The sequence below is a fragment of the Vicugna pacos genome, chromosome 1 (assembly GCF_048564905.1).
Source record: "Vicugna pacos chromosome 1, VicPac4, whole genome shotgun sequence".
Classification (NCBI taxonomy): Eukaryota; Metazoa; Chordata; class Mammalia; order Artiodactyla; family Camelidae; genus Vicugna; species Vicugna pacos.
Window position 1 is genome coordinate 2,689,112 of NC_132987.1, and position 21,215 is coordinate 2,710,326.

Here is a 21,215-nt window from a genome sequence, read left to right on the forward strand (position 1 = left end):
ACTTTAACACCCCACTTACATTAATGGACAAATCATCCAGACAATAAATCAATAAGGAAGTACAGGCCCTGAACGGCGCGTTAGACCAGATGGACTTAACTGACATTTACAGAGCATTCCATCCCAAAGCAGCAGAATACACATTTTTTTCAAGTGCACATTGAACATTCTCCAGGATAGATCACATGCTAGTCCACAAAGCAACCCTTGGTAAACTTAAGAACATTGAAATCACATCAGACATCTTTCTGACCACATGCTATGAGATTAGAGATCAACTATAAGAAAAAAATGCAGAAAATGCAAACATATGGAACTAAACAATATGTTACTAAAAAACCAATGGATTACTGGAGAAATCAATAATCAAAAAATAATTACAGACAAATGAAAATAAAAACATGACAATACAAGCCATAAGCAACAAAATACCAGAAATAGAAACTAAAGAAACAATTCCATTTTCCACAGCATCAAAAAACAAACAAAACCTAGAAAAAAACCTACCTAAGTAGGCAAAAGACCTGTACTCCAAAAACTGTAAAACACTGATGAAAGCAATTGAAAAATGTCTCTTCAGCAAGTAGTGCAGGGAAAACTGGACAACAGCATATAAATGATGAAGTTAGAAAACTCCCTCACACCATAAACAAAAATAAACTCAAAATGGCTTAAATACTGAAATATAAGACAGGACACTATAAAACTCCTAGGAAAAAACATAGGCAAAGCATTCTCTGATATGAATCATGCCAGTGTTCTCCTAGGGAACTCTACTCAAGAAACAGAAATAAAAGCAAAAATAAACAAATGGGACCTAGTCAAACTTACATGCTTTTGCACAGCAAGGGTAACCATACCCAAAAGAAAATGGTAACTTACAGAATGAGAGAAAATATTTACAAATGATGTGACTGACAAAGGCATAATTTCCAGACTATATAAACAGCTCATACAACTTAATAATAAAAAAAAAAAAAACCCGAATTGAAAAATGGGGAAAACATGTAAACAAGCAATTCTCCAATGAAGACATACAAATGGCCAAGAGGCACAGGAAAAAATGCTCAATATCACTAATTATCAGAGAAATGCAAATCAAAACTACATGAGGTATTCCTCACACCAGTCTGAATGGCCATCATTCAGAAGTCCACAAATGATAGATGCTGGAGAGGGTGTGGAGAAAATGGAACCCTCCTACACTGTGGTGGGAATGAAGTTGCTGCAACCACTATGGAAAACACTGGAGATTCCTCAAAAACCTAACAGTAGAGTTACTATATGACTCAGCAGTCCCACTCCTGGACATGTATCTGGAGGAAACTCTAATCTTAAAATACAGATGCACCCCAATGTTCACAGCAGCACTTTTACTATAGCCAAGACATGGAAACAACCTAAATGTCCATCAACAGATGACTCAATAAGGAAGCTGTGGTGTGTGTATATGTATGTGTACACACACACACACACGAATATTATTCAGCCATAAAAAAAGAATAATGCCATTTGCAGAAACATGGATGGACCTGGAGATTGTCATTCTAAGTGAAGTAGGTTAGAGAAAGAAAAACCACATGATATCAATCATATGTGGAATTCAAAACAAGAAAAAAGACACTAATGACCTTACCTACAAAACAAAAACAGACTCACAGACTTAGTAAACAATCTTATGGTTACCGGGGGGAATGGGGGTCAGGAAAGGATAAATTGGGAGTTTGAGATTTGCACATACTAATTGCTATGTATAAAATAAAACAAGTTTCTTTTGTGTAGCTCAGGGAACTATATTCAGTATCTTATAACCTATTATAAAAAAGAATATGACACTGAATATATGTGCGTATGTATCTGTATAACTGACACATTATGGGGTACACCAGAAATTGACATACTGTAAACTGAATATACTTCAATTAAAAAAAGATATATGCACCGCAATGTTCATAGTAGCACTATTTATATAAGTCAGGACGTTGAAACAGCCTAAATGTCCATCGACAGATATATATGTATCTTATATCTTCTTTATCTATATATCACATCTTTATATAAAATAAAACAAATTTATTCTGTATAGTACAGGGGGCTACATTCAATATCTTGTAGTAGCCTATTATGAAAAGGAATATTTATGTATATGTATGACTGAAACATGATGCTGTACACCAGAAACTGATACAATATTGTAAGCTGACTATAATTCAACTAAAAAATAAATAACTCTAAAATTAAAAAAGAGAGGGGAAACAGGCCAAAATGGTGAGGTAGAGAGACTCACAACTTGCCCTCTCCCACAAATACAACAAGAATTACGTCTACAAACCCACTGAATTGCATAGAACACCTACTGAACTCTGGCATTGTGTCTCTTACTTCGAAATACAGGTCGATTCTCACAAAATTCCACAACAGGGAAAAATAAAAAGAAGAAAAGAAGTGCAGAGGTGGTCCTGCGGGGAGGGAGCAGCATAGGAAGAAAGGCACCCTCTTGCTAGGACACCCCCTCTCCAGCCAGGAGATCAGAGGGAGCAAAACCAGAGCTTCTGAGGCCCAGAGGAGAAAGTAACCCAGCCCCTGTTAAGGCTGCGACAACCACATAACAAAAAAGGAGGCCCTGCTCAACAACAACAATCAGGGCAGGCTCTGATCACAACACCAACAATACCCCCAATCAAAGGGCTAACAGCCAACACATGGAAGAAAGACACAGCAACCATCTATACTAAGAACAGCCCTCTGCAACAAAACCATTGTATGCACACAGTCTAACAGGAATGCTCCCACTTTAAATAAAAAACAAAAAATAAAACAGCCCTTCAAGACCACAGTAAATAATACCCCTACATCCGTAGTACCAGAGAGAGACAAGTAAAATGAAGAAGCAGAGGAACCACTCCCACTTCAAAGAACAAGAGGAAGTCCCCTGAAAGAACGAACAGTGAGATGCACCTCAACAATCTACTAGATCATGATTTCAAAAAGGAGGTGATAAAAGTACTGAAAGAAATAAGAGAAACTATGAATACAGAGAATATAATTTTTTTAAAAAAGACATAGAAACTATAAAGAGGAGCCAATTAAAAACAGAAAACTCAATGGCTAAGAGCTGAGCTAAAGGCAGTCAAAAGCAGACTACATAATGCAGAAGAATGAATAAGTGACTTAGAAGACAGGATAACAGAAGTTACCGAATCAGAACAGCTGAGGAAAATAAATAAAACCAATGAAAGCAATATGAGGGACCTATGGGATAACATAAAGTGTGCCAACCTAATCATTATAGGGGTCCCAGGAGAAGAAAGGGAAAAGGGGATTGAAAAGGTATTTGAAGAAATCTTGACTGAAAAATTTCCAAACCTAAAGAAGGAAACAGATATCCAAGTACAGGAAGCACAGAGCATCCCAAACAAGAAGTACCCAAACAGACCTACACCAAGACATGTTATAATTAAAATGGCCAAAATTAAAGATCAAGAAATGATTCTAAAGGCAGCAAGAGAAAAACAAAGAGTTAGAAGGGAACCTCCATAAGGCTTTCAGCTGATTTTTCTACACAAACACTGCTGGCCAGAAGGGAGTAACAAGATATATTCAAAGTTCCGAATGAAAAAAGCTGTAACCTATCTGGCAAGACTAACCTTTAGATAGAAGGAGAGATAAAGAATTTTACAGACAAGCAAAAAATAAAACAATTCAGCAATACTAAACCTATCCTAAAACAAATATTGAAAGGTCTACTCTAAAGAGAAAAGCAGCAGGAAACTATAGAAATGAGAAAACCACAATTGGAGATGCGATAATTACAATAAATTGGAAGAGAAGAAACATGAAGTTTTTTTTTTTTAAGGACATCAAAATGATAAAAGGTGGGAGACGTGAGCAAGAAAATATAGATATTTTTTCCTATCTCTTTTTTTTTTCCTGTTTTTCTTTCTTCCTTCTTTTTAGGATGTGTTTGAACCTAAATGCCTACCAGTCTAAAGCAAACAGATAAAGTAATGGGTTAACATACTTGAAATACAGGATAACTATAAATCAAAAGTATACAGTAGAGTCACAAAAATCAAAAAGAAACCAAGCTAATGTAAAAACATTATCAAATCACAAAAAGAAAAACAAAAAGGAAAAGAAAGGAACAAAGAAGAAATATCAAATCAACTGGGAAACAAAGTTCAACATGGCAATAAACTCACATCTATCAATAATGACCATAATTTAGTCAACGGACTAAATGCTTCAATCAAAAGACACAGCGTGGCAGACTAGAAAATAAAACAAAGGCCTACAGTATGCTGCCTACAGGAGACCCATTTTAGGGTGAAGGACACACGGATTGAAAGTGAGAGGACGGAAAAAGAAATTTCTAGTAAATGGAAGTGTCAAGAAAGCAGGAATAGCAATACTCAAATCAGACAAAATAGACTTTAAACCAAAGGCTATAAAGAAAGACAAAGGACACTATACAATGATCAAAGGAGCAACACAAGATGAGGATATTAACACTTGTTAACATATAGGCACCCAATATGGGAGCACCTAAATATGTAAAATAAATACTGACAGACATAAAGGGAGAAATTGATGGGAATACAATAATGGTGGGCAACTTTAACACCCCACTAACATCACTGGGCAGGTCTGACAGACAGAAACTCAATAAGGTAACAGAGATACTAAATGATGTAATAGAACAGTTGGACATGGTTGATAGTATTAGGACATTAAGTTTCCCCAAAACACACTCTACATTCTTTAAGTGCTCATGGAACATTCTCTAGGATAGACCACATACTTGGGCACAAAAGCCTCAAAAAATTTCACAGGATAAAATTATTCCAAGCATCGTCTCTGACCACAAAGGCATGAAACTAGAAATCAACCACAGAAAAACAAATGGGAAAAAAAACAACAGCACAGAGACTAAACCACATGCTAGTGAAAAAAAACCAATGGATCAACGATGAAATCAAAGAAGAAATTAAAAAATACCTTGAGACAAACAACAATGGAAATATAACCACACAAAATATATGGGATACAGAAAAAGCAGGCATAAGAGGGAAGTTCATAGTGATACAGGCCTTCCTCAGAAAACAAGAAGAGTCTCAAATGAAGAACCTAACCTACCACCTAAAAGAATGAGAAAAAGAACAACAAATAAAACCTAAAGTCAGCAGAAGGAAAGCAGTAACAAAGATCAGGGAGGAAATAAATAAAATATGGAGATTTTTAAACTAGAAAAAAAATCAAAACGAGCTTTTTTTTTTAAAGTAAACAAAATCGACAAACCTCTGGCCAGGCTCACCAAGAAGAAAAGAGACAAGACACAAATAAATGAAATATGAAATGAAAACAGACAAATTACAACCAATACCACAGAAACACAAAAATAAGAGAATACTATGAACAACCATATGGCAATAAACTGGACAACTTAGAAGAAATGGATAAGTTTCTAGAAACATATAGTACACCAGAACTAAATCAAAAAGAAATGGATCATTTGAACAGATCAATCACTAGAAGTGAAACAGAATCAGCAATAAAAATCCTCCCTGCAAACAAAAGTCCAGGACCAGATGGCTTCACTGAGAAATTCTACCAAACATACAAAGAAGAACTTATATCATCCTCTGAAACTCTTCCAAAAGGCTGAAGAGGAGGGAGTACTCTGAAACTCATTCTAGGAGCCACCATCACCCTGATACCAAAGTCAGACAAAGACGCCACCAAAAAAGAAAACTATAGGACAAATCATTGATGAACATGGATGAAAAATTCTCGACAAAATATTAGCAAACAGAATCCAGTAACACATAAAAAAGATCATACACCATGATCAAGTTGGGTTCATCTCAGGGACACAAGGATGCTTCAATGTACACAAATCAACGTAATACACCACATCAACAGAGAAAAGGCAAAAATCACATGATCATCTCAATAGATGCAGAAAAAGCATTTGATAAAATTCAACACTGATTTATGATAAAAACTCTAACCAAAGTAAGTATAGAGGGAACTATCTCGACATAATAAAAGCTATTTATGACGAACCCATAGCCAGCATAATACTCAATAGTGAAAAGTTGAAAGCCTTCCAGCCAAAATCTGGAACAAGACAAAGATGCTCACTCTCACCACTTCTACTCAATATAGTATTGAAAGTCCTAGCCACGGCATTAGACAAGGAAAAGAAATAAAAGTTATCCAAATTGGAGGAAAAGAGGTAAAATTGTCATTAAATGCTGATGACATGATACCATATATAAAAAATCCTAAAGGCTCCACACAAAAACTGTTAGAGCTGATAAAAGAATTCAGCAAAGTAGCAGGTTACAAGATTAACATACAGAAATCAGTTGCATGTCTTTATATTAGCAGTGAAATATCAGAAAAGAAACAATCCCTCTTAAAATTGCATCCAAAAAAATACAATACTTAGGAATAAATCTGATAAAGGAAGTGAAAGATTTATATGTGGAGAGCTACAAAACATTCATTAAGGAAATTAAAAATAATTTAAAGAAATGGAGAGATATCCCATGTTTTGGATTACAAGAATTGGTATTGTTAAAATGGCCATACTACCCAAAGCAATCTACAGATTTAATGTCAGATTACACAAAACTAGAAGAAATAATCCTAAAATATATATGGACCTTACAAAAGACACAGAATTGCCAAATCAATACTGAAGAAAAAGAATGAAGCTGGAGGAATAACCCTCCCAGACTTCAGACAACACTACAGAGCCACAGTTCAAAACAGCATGGTTGGTACAAAAAGAGACATATGGACCAATGGAACAAAACAGAAAGTCCTTAGTAAACCCACCAATTTTGGTCAATTTATCTTTGACAAAGGAGGCAAGAATATACAATGTCTCTTTGGCAAATGGTGTTGGGATAACTTAACAGCTGCATGTAAATCAATGAAGTTAGAACACTCCATCACACCACACACAAAAATGAACATGAAATGGCTTAAAGACTTAAACATAAGACAAGACACTATAAACCTCTTAAAAGAAAACATAGGCAAAACATGATCTGACATAAATCTCAGCAATGTTCCCCTAGGGCAGTCTACCCAGGCAATAGAAATAAAAGCAAGAATAAACAAATGGGACCTAATTAAACTTATAAGCTTTTGCACAGCAAAGGAACCATAAGCAAAACAAAAAGACAACCTATGGAATGGGAGAATATATTTGCAAATGATGCAACTGACTAGGTTTTAATTTACAGAATATATAAACAGCTCATACAACTTAATAATAATAAAAAATAGAACAGTCCAATCCAAAAGCGGGCAGAACTAAACAAGCAATTCTCCAATGAAGACATACAAATGGCCAATAGACATGGAAAAAAAGCTCAATATCAACTAATTATCAGAGAAATGCAAATCAAAACTACAGTGAGGTATCACCTCACACCAGTCAGAACAGCCATCATTTAAAAGTCCACAAATGCTGGAGAGGCTGTGGAGAAAAGGGAACCCTCCTACACCACTGGTGGGAATGCAGTTTGGTGCAGCCATTGTGGAAGACAGTATGGAGATTCCTCAAAAGACTAAAAACACATGTACCCTGTGATCCAGCAGTCCCACTCCTGGGCTTTTATCCAGAGGGAACTCTAATTCAAAAAAGACACCTGCACCCCAGTGTTCATAGCAGCACTATTTACAATAGCCAAGACATGGAAGCAACCTAAATGACCACTGACAGATGACTGGATAAAGGAGATGTGATATATATGCACAATGGAATACTACTTAACAATAAAAAAGAATAAAATAACATCATTTGCAGCAACATGGATAGACCCAGAGACTGTCATTCTAAGTGAAGTAAGCCAGAAGGGGAAGAAAAATACCTTATTATTTATATGTGGAATCTAAAAAAAAAAAGACACAAATGAACTTACAAAACAGAAAGAATCTCACTTAGAAAACAAACGTACGGTTACTAAAGGGGAAAGGGATTGGGAAGGGATAAATTGGGAGTTCGAGATGTGCAGATACTACTACTATATATAAAACAGGTAATCAAGTTCACTCTGTAAAGCACAGGGAACTCTATTCAGTATCTTGCAGTAACCTATAATGAAAAAGAATCTGAAAAGGAATATATGTATGTACATGTATGACTGAAACATGCTGTACACCAGCAATTGACACATTATAAACTGACTACACTTTAATTAATAACAAAAAATGTGGTTTATATATATAATGGAATACTACTCAGCCATTAAAAAACAAATGAACTTATTTACAAAACAGAAATAGACTCACATAGAAAACAAACTTATAGTTACCAAAGGAAAAAAGGCGGGGAGGGGAAAATTAGGAGTTTGGGATTAACATACATAGATAACCAACAAGGACATACTGTACAGCACAGGGAGCTACATTCAGTATCTTGTAGTAACCTATAATGGAGAAGAATCTGAAAAAGAATAGATGGACAGACAGACAGACACATACATACAACTGAACCTCACTTTTTGTACACCTGAAACTAACTCAGCATTGTAAATCTATACATCAATTTTAAAATTCTTTTACAAAGAATCCTTCTTTGAGAAAAACTGCATCAAAATGAGAATCTCTCCTGTTTGCAGCAAAACTGGACCTGGGTCCTAAGTCACAGCTCTCGGAGGCGCTGGTGGCTGCGTGAGTGTGCGGGCCTCTGGGATGAAGGTTTTTGTGGGCAGACCCGGAACAGTCTCCTCTGGTCAGAGCAGGAGCACAAAGCGGCGGCTGCTCGTGGCTCTGAGCCCAGCAACACGGTCCAGCCCGCAGCGCGGCGCCCTTCTGCCGCTCTCGTCCACCTCGCCATGGCCGGTTCCTCCTGTTGGCATCACTCTAAGAATGCCCAATAGTGTCCTCTCTGCCTGGGCTTCCCCACTTTGGAAGTTCTTCCCAGTCTGGTGGGATAGAGGGCTGGCGCTGCCTTTCTGGTTTCCATCCATGGTTTTATAGCCGAGTGACGGGGTCGGTCGGGCAGGTTGCAAACACCAGTTCTGCTGATGCGCTGTCCCCAGAGGCCGTGGAAAGATGGACGGACAGGAGGAGGTCTCTGTGCTCTGAGGCCCCTTGGGCAAACGTCTTCAGGAGCTGTATAAGCATGTGTCCCTGGGTGGCCGCCTGGCTTTGTACAGGAATACAGCTTCGCAAAAGGGTCTGCTTGCCTAGTGATGGGTCAAGTTTCTACTGCTTTCAGGAATTTTCTATAAAGTCAACTTCGCATAACAACAGACTTCTCTTCTCCAGTTTCCAGCTGTCCCAGTCTACCTGCTGCAAAGCCCCATCTGCCAGACCCAATGCACATGTCACTGTCCCCTCCGGCCAACAGCTCATGTCCCGAGCCTGCAGGGCTGCCAGCCTCCAGCCTCCGTTGCATCATCTGCTTTTCTTTCTTTTCTTTCTTTGGTAATTAGAATTTGGCCCTACCATACAGACAGTTCTTTCCAAAAAAAAGAAAATCGTATCTAATAATAGCTGTTTTTCTGGTACAGGCCCCCTATCTAAATTCTTCTAGGTAGTCAAGGTAGATAGTGGAAATTTCCCTGCGTCTGCTAGGTCTTAGCTGCCATCAGTTCAAAGTCATTCACCTGCCAAAATCGCATATTTGAGGGCATATTCTATTCCCCTTTAACATCTAACTTTGGGGAAGTTAATTTTTTTCTTTTTTAAGAGACATGCTGTCTTTTCATACTAACAGGAAGAATCTCTATCATGTGATAACTTAATCCCCAGACCTGGGGACTAATCGCAGGCTAACAACGGCCGATCCCACAGTCAGGCGCTTCTCTACTTTTGAATATTGTTTCCGAAGAACTCACGTCCGTGTCACGCGTCGGTTTTCATTCTTTTTAGATTAATGAGTGTCCTGCTCAAGGTACACAAGCCAAATTGATCTCAATGAGTGCAACCCCTAACACCAAAAAAGCAAAGAAAATGACTTTAACTCCTCCTGCCAAGGAGTCTTCCTAGGGTGGGTGGAACCTAACTGTACCTTCCTGGCATCTGATGGGACCAGGGAAGTGACCGTTGTGACCTTGAGTCTCCTAAAGCAGACTTCATATGAGCATGGAGGGTGTGTCAGGGCACTGAGAAAGTCTGCTGTTGTTTTTAACAGAAAAGGGTCAGATAGCCAACGAGTTCTGACACTGCACTGAATTTGCTTTATTTGAGAAGAACTAACAGTCCCTCACCCCAGTCCTAACACAGATGCACGTTGTTCTCAACAACACAGGAACGTGTCTGAAATCACGTCCCCAGTGGCCACCTAGGTGTACCCTGGGCGTCTGAACCAAGCTACTGCATTCTGACTTTCAAATGCACGTCCCTCCTCAAGGCCAAAGCAGATGTGTGATGCTCGTCCAAACTTCGGTCAGTAAAGTCTAAGTCAAACCATGCATAAGCCAGAATGATTTCCCCGTACCTCAGTATGTGTGGATTTTCCCATCATTTCCCCTTTTGACTGCAAATCTTCCACTAGAAAGCATTGCTGTTTAACATCTGTCCCTCATCGCTGGGGTGGTAGCTCCTGTCCCCGGATTAGGTGATGTCCCTCGGTGCCAGGCTTCTGTTATGTTTGCCTGGTTATCCAGGTTGGAGGAAAACTAATCAGATAAGGTGAACAGGCTCAGAGGCATGTTAACGGGGAAGCACTTTACAGGCCATACATTTTATCACTTACACCCAGTTGTCACACAAGCATCGTACATGTGCTTTTAGCAATAGACTGAAAGCACGCAGTGGTACACATCATGAGTAGTTACTGTCGGTGACAGCTCCAGCAGACAGTTCTCTTCCTGTCCTAAACATTAGGGACAATATTGAAGGGAGACACATTTAGTAAATAGTTTAATTAGAAAACAGATTAAAAGCCAGTAATACCCAGTGGGAATGTAGTTTGGTGCAGCCATTATAGAAAGCAGTATGGAGATTCCTCAAAAAACTAAAAATAATGTCACCATATGATCCAGCAATCCCACTCGTGGGCAGATATCCAGAGGGAACTCTAATTTGAAAAGATACATGCACCCAGTGTTCAAAGCAGCAGTACTTACAATAGCCAAGACATGGAAACAACCTAAATGTCCATCAACAGACGACTGGATAAAGAAGCTGTGGTATAGTTATACAATGGAATACTGCTCAGCCATAAAAAATGATAAAATAATGTCATTTGCAACAACATAGATGGACCTGGAGATCATCATTCTAAGTAAAGTAAGCCAAAAAGAGAAAGAAAAATACCATATGATAATCACTTATATGTGGAATCAGAAAAAAAAAAGAGAGAGAACACTATGAACTCATCTACAAAACAGAAACAGACTCACAGACATAGTAAATAACCTTATGGTTACCAGGGAGGGAAAGGGGGTGGGAAGGGATAAATTTGGGAGTTTGAGATTTGCAAATGTTAACCATTATATATAAAAATTGATAAAAACCAAATTTCTTCTGTATAACACCAGGAACTATATTCAATATCTTGTAATAATAATCTTTAATAAAAAGAATGTGAAAATGAATATATGTATGTATCTGCATGACTGGGACATTGTGCTGTGCACCAGAAACTGACACACTGTAACTGACTGTACTTCAGTTTTTTAGAAAAGCCGGTTAATACTTCAACCAATTAATTATAACTGTATTTAGCAGTTTACTTAATCCTATGCAATCAATCCCTTTTACTAACAGCTATATGCAGTTTTCATTAGACTTCTTAAATATCCTATCCAGCTCAGCAGCACGATCCAAAAGAAACCCACACTTGTCAGAAGGACCCTCTTATGAATCTTCTTGAAGATGAAGCAGTCCCACAAAGCACCAGTGTAACTGTCCCCGAATGACACAAGACCCAACAAGCCCAAGGGAAAAGGTCTGACTATGTGTTTTTGACAGAGAAGCTTAATCAAGTTGCCGTGACAAACAACCTTCCCAGAAAACAGCCAGAACCGTGACTGGCAGCATGGTACCAGGACGTTCCCAAACCTGAGACCCCGTGTCACCTCTAGCATGTCCACATCGACAACGTCCACCCACACCGCACAGTCCGAGCAGGTGCGTCGCTCCCTCGGCAAGGCTTCCCCTGCGATCCAGCACACCAGCCTCTCCTGGTTAAACAGTTCTGTCTGAGATGCCGCAGGGGCCCTCTGAAGCCCCCCAAGTTAGCCGAAGTCGAAAAGAACTTTAATTAGAATTTGATAGGAAGTTTGTCAAAAATACCAAAAAGTTTCACACAATCTGTTATCAGGAGCATTTTAAGTAAACTTGTTCCCTTAACAGAGAGGAGCCAGATCTGGTCCTGCACGAGCCTACTTTTAACAAAATTCATTTAACCTAATTAAGTTTAATCTCAGCCCGACCATGCACAGAACTGCTTTTTTTTAGAGGTCCCTTTCTACAAACTTGCCACAACTTTCTGTTTCCATATTAGTTGTTTCTAGATAGAAAAAAGGGACAAACTATCAGTGGGACCAAATGACCTTCTTTTCCCTCAACCAGATGTGACTCCCTTCCTCCTTCCCTTTTATACTCAAAACATTTATCCTACTTTCCTACTGTGTGCTGAAATGTTCCCCCTGTTTTTTTATTATTTGAGATTTCTTCTTTTAATATTAAGAAAGGAATTATACAGCTTTATAATGGAAGATATTCATAAAAGGGTTAATTGGAGAATTAAAGAAATTATAGTATTAAAACACTGCTAGCAATTTTTTTAGAACTAGAAAAATCAATGGGCACAATTAAAGTGAAAAGGCGATCTTCTGAATCGGTGAAAAAATTGCAAAAGATGTGTCAGAAATTACCATCCAGAATCTGTATAGAACTAAAGCATAACAACAAAATAAAAACAGCCCCATTAAAAAATGGGTAAAGGACATTTATCCCATTTTTAACTAGTTTCAATTACATATTTAAATTAAATCTTCAATTCTTAAAAATCTTAATTTCTAGTGACTGTTTCAGTACCTTTTTTGTTTGGGAATGACCCAGCTACTCAACTAGTCAGTAAACTTCCATCATTTAACTTAGCACAACTCTTAAAATTTCAAGTTAAGAAATGATCTCTCTCTAGATATTTGGTAAGTAGACATTCCTAGAACAATTATTTCCAAAGTGCTCACCCAAAAGCTCTCATCCTATTTCCATTTAATTCACTTATAAGAATGCCATCAAACCAAGTTAATTAACTTTTTCTTCCTGCTGACAGCTCTGCAACAGAAACCACATGAACTTACTGACCTTCAGGAATCCTAGGTACAAAGGCATGTCTGTATTAATTATACCAACTAGCTGAAGCTAGCCTCAATATCAGATATCAACTTAATACCAACATTTCCTAGGTCACAGGAGCCTGTTGGTTCTGTCTAGCTTCTTTTATACTTACAAGTATTTAGTTTGTAAGCACTTAAACTTTTAAGTCAATTAATTAAATAGAACTCATTCACAAGTTAATTTTTTCCCTAAAGACAGAACCAGAGCTCTCCTAGCTTTTCCGCTTGAGTTTTAAAAAGCTTTTTTTCCTTGAGAAAAAAAGGTAGCTCATTACATCTCAAAGGCACAGGAAGAGAGATGCACATTTCTCCTCTAACAGCTTTTAAAATCCCAACTATCTTCCCTATTTATAGGACTTTTTCCCCCAGTTCCCAAATATCCACTTTAAAGAAATAAGAGTAATAGACAATAATACATAATCACTCTCTCACACTCACATGCCTCACTTTCAGCAAAACCAGGAAGAGAGAACAGGACTTGGACTCAGGTACTGAGACCCCCCCCCCACACACACACAAACCACCCCCCTACCAAAATAAAAGCCAAACTGCACCCCGCCCACGTTGCTATGACAGCAGAGCCATCAGGACCACTGTTCTCCAGATCTCAGGGAGCGCTGAGCCCACGCAATGTTATAAACATGTATTTTTTTATTGTTTCTTTCATTTATGGGAGCATAACGGAGCACGCCCTTGCAGGACTGGAAGGTGGAACAGAGCTCTGATCATCCTATGCAATCAACCCTCAAGCAAACAAGTTCAAAACAGTCTCGCAGGGTCACAGTTCCCTGGCCCCAAAGGCAGCACCCCAGCCAGGACCCTGTCAGAGACGAGGCTGAATGAAAGACCAAGGCTGGGAAGGGAACGTCCCCACTGACGCTCCGCCCCAGGCGAGGCCAACACGAGAGGGAGGACACCCTGGTGCCGTCACGCGGGAGCCCCGGTACTCAGAGGCGCCTCAGCCAGTCCAGGTGCTCACATACACATACACACACACACACACACACACACACACACACACAGTCCCACAAACAGAAGCTCAGACGAGGTGTGGTCCCCAAATTCCACGTCCTCTCCCAGACGGAGGCTCCCCAGTGGCCCGGCTCCCAAATGAGAACGGACCCAGTGCGGCTCCCAGTGAGCCCAGAATGACCCACTTTCCGGGAGGGAAGGAGCCCGGGTGGAGCGGGGACAATCTTCCATCCTGCACAGCCGGGGTGGCTCACCCCAAAACCAGACACACACACACAAACAGCAGGTAAGGTTTGGTCACACAGGCCACAGAGGAGGTGTCGCCTAAAAAGCCCACTTCCACCCCCAGACGAGGCCTCCAGACAGGGGGGCCCGGCCCTCGGAGGGGCAGGGACCCGGGGGGCTCACGATGAGCCCGGGGCGGCTCCCTTCCCGGAGGGACCGAGCCCAGACGGAGTGGGCAGGGCTCCCCGCCCGCGCGAGCCGGAGACACTCACCCCCGCAGTGTGGGCGCAGCTCCGGAAGGTTCTCGGCTCCAAAGAGCCTCGTCCCGGGGCGGCCTTGACCTCAGGGAGGGTCCCTCCTGCTTCCCGGAGCGACGTGAGCCCCGGCCGCTGCTGGGACCCGGGGAGGGGCTGCCCCCGGCCGGGACGACCCTGCCCGGCACAGGCTCCCCGCGGGCTCCCCCGAAACTGTTCCCGACACGAGTCCGTGTGCCCCACGCACGGTGAGGCCAAGCAAACCACAAGGCCGGAGTTTGGAGCAGAGAAACGTTCACTGCTGGGCCGAGCAAGGAGAACGGGTGGCTCGTGCCCAAAACCCGCCCCCTACTCGAGGGGTTTCAGCAGAGCCTTTTTTTTTTTTTTTCAAGAATCTTACTTTTTTAAGCAGAGAAACGGATTGAACCTGGGACTGCTTGAACCTGGGACTGCGGGCATGCTAAGCACCACTGAGCGCTCCCCACCCACCTCAGCTGAGCCTTTTTAAAGACCAGCTGAGGGAGGGGCAGTCCCAGGGTGTGTGTGACCAGCTGTGCACAATTCTCTGGTCGATGGTGAGCAATCCTGAGGCACCGGATCTGGAGGCCACGTGCTCATGGTCCTCACATAGTTAATTTCTTCTCCTGGGTGGTGAGTTTTAGCCTCTATTGTCTGGGTCCTTCACAGAGGAGATGCCGAGAGGGGGATGGGGAGGGGTCTGCCCCAGGAAGGCACCCTAGGGCCCTGCTTTTCACTACGACATCAGTCAGTTGGCTGATGGTCCATTTTTTTGGCTGTGGAAACACAGACTGTGACCGTCCACCTCAAAGAGGAGGGTTATGATGGTAAGGTGGGCCCTGCCCCTCCTCAGAGTTTTACAAGCTGGTAATACCAGCCAGCCTGCTGCTAAAATACCACCATCAGTGACGGAGCCGAGGGTCTGGCTCCCAGAGGAAACGGGTATTTGGGAAAAATGAGGATCCAAGCAGAAGGGGTGGTGCTGACGGTGGTGAGCAAGGGGGAAAGGGCTGCCCTTTCACTCCACGTGACCCCCTCGGGCAGCTCCAGACTGATCCTTTAGACCTGAGCGAGGGCCTTCAGTCCCACTAAGAGATACCGATGAGCCCTGCAAACAGCTTCAGGTAGTAAAACAGTAAATGGCTCTAAAAAATCTTGAGGTTCTGGAATATCTAAGAGGTCACAGCAGCTAAAACTGCTGAAACAGCTTTTCTTAAAAATAACCACTGATGCAAAAGTGAACAGAATAGAGAACTCTTACCACTTTTTAAAGACCTCGTCCCACTTTCTAACAGGTGGGAAGGGCATCGGACAGGACAGGTGGGCACCCTCAGCCTCAAGGCGCGGGGGGTGCTCCAGGGAATGTCTGTGGTTAGTCATTTCTCCTACTGTTTTTTTTTTTTTTTGGATAAGTTAGGTTGACCTAATTTATCATACACATGAGTCAATGATCAGGCCAACTGTTAAGATATTTTCTAGTGACCCTCGTCTTTCACCATCGGTCAGAAAAGTGAGCTTGTTAGGACCTGGGGGCTCCCAGGCATGGAAAGTCCAGCACTTCTCACTCGCTCATCTGTGTGCGTACCTACCTGGCCAAGGTGCGGGGTGGTTCCCCCGTCACTGCCTCAGCTCTCGGTTTCTCGAGCCCACCTGGAGCCAGGCGTGTTTCCAGTTCTCACAGAAATGATAGAGACATTCAGAGACCCATGGATTGAGTAAATCAAAGTTAGGGGGGAAATCACGGGTCAATCATCCACTTTGATTTTAAGAGGACACTAAAGAAAAGGAGTAATTGATCTTTAAAACCTAAACATAAACTTTCTTTTGTATCATAAAGGTAATATTTGGTTATTATATAAATTTACAAAAAAAGAAAAACTCCTCATGACCCCACCGTGTAGTGACCGAGTCTGTTAACATCTTCCAGGACTTCTGTGCCCACATGTGGGTATATTTCTGTAACAAACAGGATTATGCCGTGCTGCTTCAAAGCCTTTTTTTCAGTTAATATCTTTAAGTGTCTTAAACTTAGGGTTTTTTTTTTTGTTTTTTTTTTTTTGGAAATGGTCCTCTGATGGGCACCTTTGTAGCTGAACCTTTGTGGACATTATGAATTCTTCTTAAGTTAATTCCTGGAAGGGAAATGACTGGATATGTAATAGCACATTGCCCCTTGGAAAGACCAAGTTACAGGTGTTCAAAATCTCTAAGGCAAAAATAGCTGGTCCCTGCTCCCTGACGTGGGGTGTGCATGGGCTGCCTCCTCCAGCAAGCACCCAGTTCCAGAAATGTCCCCCCCACTTCCAACTGGGTGTCGCTGTTGCCCTCTCCTCTCCTGACAACCACAGCATGTCCATCCCCAGTAAACCATCTCTGCGAGCCCAGAGGGCAGGTGTGGTCACAGCGCGGCTGCAGAGGACACCGTCCATGGTCCTTACACGGGGGCTGCACGAATCTGACCTCCCAAGGGGAAATGTGGGGAAGATCTGCATGTTTCTTGTCAGAGTGAGCGAGTGCTTGACTCAGGTAGAGGAAGGGGCTTCATCCCCAGCGTGTCTCCACCTGCCTCCTTGAAGGCTGAGTAAAAGTGGGTGACTTCCTGGCCTGACTTCTGGGGTATTTCTCCTCACCCCATCTTTCCCAGCCATGCTGCCTGGTGGTGAATATTTAAGGCTACGTTTCCAGGTGTCCACGGTCCTACTGTCTCTTATGGGCAATCACCTCTCAAAGGGAAGGGAAGATGGGGAAAGAGGCTGGAAAGGGGATTTTCAGAGCTGCTAATTTGAAACTGAACTCTGAGTCTTGGGTCCACTTTCATTTACTTAAATGCTGGAAAGAACTCATCCCCTTCCACTTATCCAGAACAAGAAGGACGTAGAAACAATTGCCAAATTCTTGTTTAGGAGAGATTTCCACTCAGGAGTTAGGAACTCAGTGAGGGAGTGATTCTCAAACACCTGTGGAAGGAACGAAAAGAGGGATGGAAGGACGAAGGAAGAGGTAAAGGAGGGAAAGGGCGGTGGCCGGGTACACCTGGAAACCACAGAGACGGCCGAGCCCAGGACCTGCAGAGGGGGACACGGCTGCTCACTCGGGCTCAGGGCGGCCGGACGCGTGGCAAGTGACCTGGGCCAGGTCCCAGGAGCCCACAGCCTGAGAAGCTGATAGAAGCTAAGGCGCCTCCAGGAGCACCTCAGACCCCCTCCTGTCGTCGCCAGTGGTCCCCACGGTCTCACCTGCTTGTGTCCGAGCACAGAGAACTGAGTGCTGCGCGGTGACATCGCTTCCAGGCAGCCGGGTCCCTAGGTGCAGGATGCCGAGTGAAGCTCTCAGGACGTTTCCAGACTGTAAATTAAAACAGTCAGCTGCACAGACATACTGCCCTGTCCTTCCCCCTCCAGGCCCCGCGCTCTGTTCAGTGTGCGCGCTGCCTCCCCGCGGCTGAAGCCGGCACTGCACCACCTGCTGTCCTAAGCAGGACTGCCTGTCATCCATCCTAAAACCCACTTTCTTCAAGCTCTAAGGGGCTGCGCTGTGGTGGAGACTTGTGAAATGGGACAGGCAGATTCCTGCTCATCCCACCCGCCCACCCCCCGCCTTAGACCTCGGCCTTTCTGTGAACTCCGGGGGGCGGGGGTTCACGGGGGCGGGCAGCTCCGAAAGGCACACGCGAGAAGGGAGTGGCATGAGCACGTTGAAGATTCTGTTTTTTCCTTTGGTTCATGTGATTTATTCTTTCCTCCAGTCTGGCTTCCGCCCTTTGTCCCCAAGTCTAGCACGGTGCCTGGCAGGTGACATGCAGGACTTCCAGAAGGCTTATCTGGTAAGTGAAACGTCCTGGACAGTCTCCTCCCACCTTCTTGTCTTTCCATTTTCTTGGCGTTTGGTTTTTGCGTTTTATTTTCACTTCTCTCGGTTGACTCCAAGCACCAGAGCAACATTCCTTGCAAAGATTTGAACTCACTTGAGAAACCCTGAGCAATGGCAGGCACATTTGTGTGCCCTACGTTTCTAAAAGCTCATGGCCAGATTAAAACTTGAGTAAGTGGAGAGCAGACTTGTCCTTGGTGAAAGGACTACATTTCATAAAATTGCCTGTTACTTATAATTGTACCTACAGGTCCAGAGCAGTTCCATGAAAATCCCACCAGAGTCTAGGGAAGGCTTAAGGGGAAATGGCATGGGGGTACCATTCCGTAAAAATGGTTCTAAAACTCAGCCAGAATAGTAAGTGGGAGGAAACCGCAAAAGAAATTCTGAAGAGAACGAGTAAATGGGGAAAGATTTATCTCTCCAGACTCTAAACTGTAAACACTGCTTTAAGAAGGGACAAAGCCCATGGGGTACTGACCCAAGAATAAGTAGACTGAAAAAAAATAGGACAGAAAGATCCTTTACAAGTAGTCAGTTTGCTGATTTTAAGCCATTTGGAATCCAGGAGCCCAGACAACAACACGCATAAGTAAGTGGACAGAAGGGAGGATCACTGCTTGCAGGGGTGCTGGATGCCAGCTGCCCCTGTGGAAGGGGGATGGGACGGGCTCCAGCCACATGGAGCAGACAGGAATCATCAATGGATACAATGTCGAGGAGGAGGGAGGGGCAAGTTTTACTAGGGAGCAGGATATGAGCATGATCTTGAAGCATCTCCCCACGGACTGGTTTTAAGATGAAAGGGGAAAACACTAACTGTACAGTAATTACCAAGTGATTAAACTTACCAGCACCAGCGGGGGAGGGCGGGCATAGCTCAGGGGTAGAGTGGTGCTTAGCATGCACGAGGTCCTGGATTCAACCCCCAGTACCTCCATAAGTAAATACATACATACATAAATTTTTTAAAATCAATAGCAGCAGTGAAGGACAGAGGTGTAACCAGATACAATATGAGAAGGACAAAAATGTCACTTATATTCTATCTCAGCCAGAATACATAATCTGTTTTTGTTTTTTTGGAGGGGAAAGTAATTAGTTTTATTTATTTACTTAGTGGAGGTACTGGGAATTGAACCCAGGACCACATGCATCCTAGGCATGCACTCTACCACTGAGCCATACCCTCCCCCTTGGCATGTGTAGTCTGAAGCTAATCATTAAGGAATGTGTGGCAATGCCCCCCCAAATTCTTCAAAAAAAAATGCATAAAAGCCAAACAAAACAAAACAAAACAAAACAGAACAACAACAACAAAAAAACCGGGGTACAGATACCAGATTAAAAGAGATTAAAGAGACATGACAACCAACTGCAATACCCAAACCTAGCCTAGGTCCTGTACTGAGGGGCAGGGGGCTGGTGGGAGGAATGCGGTGTGAGAAATGACATTACTGAGCCAGCTGGTAAAACTGGAACATAGACTTTAAAGTACTGCGTCAATGTTAAGTTTACTTAAATTGATAACCCTACTGTGGTTACGTGAGAGAAATTTTTATTTCTAGCCAATGCACGCTGAAGTATCAAGAGGTAAAGAGTCAGGGGGATGCAACCTACTCCCCAAAGTTCAAGGAGAGACTTGGGAGAAAACATTTATATGAAGTAAGTAGATAATAAAGCACTAGGGGCAAAATGTTGGCCATTGGTGACACTAAGTGACAGGTGTGTGGATGCTCTCTGTACTATTATTGCAAATTCTCTGTAATTTTGAAGTTATTTCTAAACAGGTTTTTTTTGTTTTTTTTTTTTAAGAATACACACAGTTCAAAAATAGGCAAAATTTGGGGGAGGGATAATTTAGTAGTTTGGGATTAACAAATACACACTCTATATAAAATAAACAAGGACCTACTGCATAGCACATGGAACTATATTCAATTTTTTGTAATAAGCTATGCTGGAAAAGAATCTGAACAAAATGTAGGTATATGTCGAACCTAATTGCTTTGCACTTGAAACTAACATTGTAAATCAACTACACTTATATAAAAAATTGTTTTTAAAGAATGCTATATAATTGGAGTCATATGGCATGTACATTTTTGAGACTGAGTTTTTTTATTCAGAATAATTTTCTGGAGAGTTATCCAGACTGTGATATGCATCAATAATTTTTCTTTTTTATGGCTTTGGAGTATTCCATAGCATGAATATACTGCTTTGTTTAGCCATTAAAAAAAAAAAAAAAAGAATAGGCAAGACAAGTACAGGCCGCGAGCGACGGACTGGAGGTCCGCAGGCTCCCCCTCGGACGGAGCTCACAGGAGGCAGGCGTGATACTAGAGACACTTGACACCTGGGCCTCGGCCATGGCTATGTCGGGGTGTGGGTTAATCTGTAGACATTTATTGAGTTGTTCACTTAAGATTTGTGCTCTTCTACATATTATGCCTCAATTATAAGTTTAATTTTAAAGTTTTTTCGCTGTGGTTGAGAGCACGTCATGTGTATGAAAAGCCGGGAACAGGAGGTGAGGGGGCGGTGGAGACAGTCA

At 42.1% G+C, this 21,215-nt stretch overlaps 1 non-coding gene across 1 annotated transcript; it reads right to left on the reverse strand.

Annotated features, from left to right (window-relative positions):
• Window positions 1–19,778: 19,778 nt before the first annotated feature.
• TRNAP-AGG (transfer RNA proline (anticodon AGG)) lies at window positions 19,779–19,851 on the reverse strand. Its single transcript has one exon. It is a non-coding gene; the product is annotated as a tRNA-Pro (tRNA).
• Between the last annotated feature and the right edge of the window lie 1,364 nt (window positions 19,852–21,215).